Source organism: Carassius auratus, unplaced genomic scaffold (genome assembly GCF_003368295.1).
Source record: "Carassius auratus strain Wakin unplaced genomic scaffold, ASM336829v1 scaf_tig00216386, whole genome shotgun sequence".
Classification (NCBI taxonomy): Eukaryota; Metazoa; Chordata; class Actinopteri; order Cypriniformes; family Cyprinidae; genus Carassius; species Carassius auratus.
Window position 1 is genome coordinate 1 of NW_020528543.1, and position 2500 is coordinate 2500.

A 2500-nucleotide genomic window follows, 5' to 3' on the forward strand; every position below is an offset into this window, starting at 1 on the left:
ACTACAGCAGAGTGGCGCAGCAGAAGCGTGCTGGGCCCATAAACCCAGGGTCGATGGATCGAAACCATCCTCTGCTATGACCTTTTAACTTCTAAACACTCTTGAGTCCCTAAAAAGGAACAAAGCCCAAAGCTGGTCGTGAAAAGCTGAGGCCAATTGACCTCTAATAATATTCAGTCATCTAGAAGACTCTTTGTGTGCATTGTAAAGGCCTCCTGAATAAGATTGAGATGTAAAAGGGCAAGTTAGCATCTGTTTTCAAGCCCCAGTGGCCTAATGGATAAGGCACTGGCCTCTTAAGCCAGGGATTGTGGGATTGAGTCCCATCTGGGGTGAGTGGAGCAGCGGAAGCGTGTTTAACCCAGAGGTTGATGGATCGAAACCATCCTCTGCTAAGGCCTTTTTGAAACTCAGGATGCCTTTACAATACACACAAAGAGTTAACATCTATACATCCTGAGGCACTGGCCTCCTAAGCCAGAGATTGTGGTTTCGAGTCCGGTCAAGGTGCACTACAGCAGAGTGGCGCAGCGGAAGCGTGCTGGGCCCATAACCCAGAGGTCGATGGATCGAAACCATCCTCTGCTATGACCTTTTAACTTCTAAACACTCTTGAGTCCCTAAAAAGGAACAAAAGCACAAAGCTGGTCGTGAAAAGCTGAGGCCAATTTGACCTCTAATAATATTCAGTCATCTAGAAGACTCTTTGTGTGCATTGTAAAGGCCTCCTGAATAAGATTGAGATATAAAAGGGCAAGTTAGCATCTGTTTTCAAGCCCCAGTGGCCTAATGGATAAGGCACTGGCCTCTTAAGCCAGGGATTGTGGGATTGAGTCCCATCTGGGGTGAATACAGCAGAGTGGAGCAGCGGAAGCGTGTGTTAACCCAGAGGTTGAAGGATCGAAACGATTCTCTGCTAAGCCTTTTTGAAACTCAGGATGCCTTTACAATACACACAAAGAGTTAACTTCTAGACACTCCTGAGGCACTGGCCTCCTAAGCCAGAGATTGTGGTTTCGAGTCCGGTCAAGGTGCACTACAGCAGAGTGGCGCAGCGGAAGCGTGCTGGGCCCATAACCCAGAGGTCGATGGATCGAAACCATCCTCTGCTATGACCTTTTAACTTCTAAACACTCCTGAGACCCTAAAAATGTCAAAAGCAACAAGCTGGTCGTGAAAAGCTGAGGCCAATTTGACCTCTCATAATATTCAGTCATCTAGAAGACTCTTTGTGTGCATTGTAAAGGCCTCCTGAATAAGATTGAGATATAAAAGGGCAAGTTAGCATCTGTTTTCAAGCCCCAGTGGCCTAATGGATAAGGCACTGGCCTCCTAAGCCAGGGATTGTGGGTTCGAGTCCCATCTGGGGTGAATACAGCAGAGTGGCGCAGCGGAAGCGTGCTGGCCCATAACCCAGAGGTCGATGGATCGAAACCATCCTCTGCTAAGGCATTTTTAATCTCAATCTTATTCAGGAGCCTTTACAATACGCACAAAAAGTTAACATCTATACACCCCTGAGGCACTGGCCTCCTAAGCCAGAGATTGTGGTTTCGAGTCCGGTCAAGGTGCACTACAGCAGAGTGGCGCAGCGGAAGCGTGCTGGGCCCATAACCCAGAGGTCGATGGATCGAAACCATCCTCTGCTATGACCTTTTAACTTCTAAACACTCTTGAGTCCCTAAAAAGGAACAAAAGCCACAAGCTGGTCGTGAAAAGCTGAGGCCAATTTGACCTCTAATAATATTCAGTCATCTAGAAGACTCTTTGTGTGCATTGTAAAGGCCTCCTGAATAAGATTGAGATATAAAAGGGCAAGTTAGCATCTGTTTTCAAGCCCCAGTGGCCTAATGGATAGGCACTGGCCTCTTAAGCCAGGGATTGTGGGATTGAGTCCCATCTGGGGTGAATACAGCAGAGTGGAGCAGCGGAAGCGTGTGTAACCCAGAGGTTGAAGGATCGAAACGATCCTCTGCTAAGCCTTTTTGAAACTCAGGATGCCTTTACAATACACACAAAGAGTTAACTTCTAGACACTCCTGAGGCACTGGTCTCCTAAGCCAGAGATTGTGGTTTCAAGTCCGGTCAAGGTTGATTACAGCAGAGTGGCGCAGCGGAAGCGTGCTGGGCCCATAACCCAGAGGTCGATGGATCGAAACCATCCTCTGCTAAGGCATTGTAAATCTCAATCTTATTCAGGAGGCCTTTACAATATACAAAAAGAGTTAACTTCTAGACACTCCTGAGGCACTGGCCTCCAAAGCCAGAGATTGTGGTTTCAAGTCCGGTCAAGGTGATTACAGCAGAGTGGCGCAGCGGAAGCGTGCTGGGCCCATAACCCAGAGGTCGATGGATCGAAACCATCCTCTGCTAAGGCATTTAAATCTCAATCTTATTCAGGAGCCCTTTACAATACGCACAAAAGTTAACATCTATACAGCCCTGAGGCACTGGCCTCCTAAGCCAGAGATTGTGGTTTCGAGTCCGGTCAAGGTTGATT

The 2500-nt window shown here is 47.7% G+C and overlaps 3 non-coding genes across 3 annotated transcripts; all 3 read left to right on the forward strand.

Moving 5' to 3' along the window:
- Positions 1-262: 262 nt before the first annotated feature.
- On the forward strand, positions 263-335 carry trnak-cuu (transfer RNA lysine (anticodon CUU)). Its single transcript has one exon. It is a non-coding gene; the product is annotated as a tRNA-Lys (tRNA).
- Positions 336-775: 440 nt separating this feature from the next.
- trnak-cuu (transfer RNA lysine (anticodon CUU)) lies at positions 776-848 on the forward strand. Its single transcript has one exon. It is a non-coding gene; the product is annotated as a tRNA-Lys (tRNA).
- A 450-nt stretch (positions 849-1298) lies between these two features.
- Positions 1299-1371, forward strand: trnar-ccu (transfer RNA arginine (anticodon CCU)). Its single transcript has one exon. It is a non-coding gene; the product is annotated as a tRNA-Arg (tRNA).
- The last annotated feature ends 1129 nt before the right edge of the window (positions 1372-2500 follow it).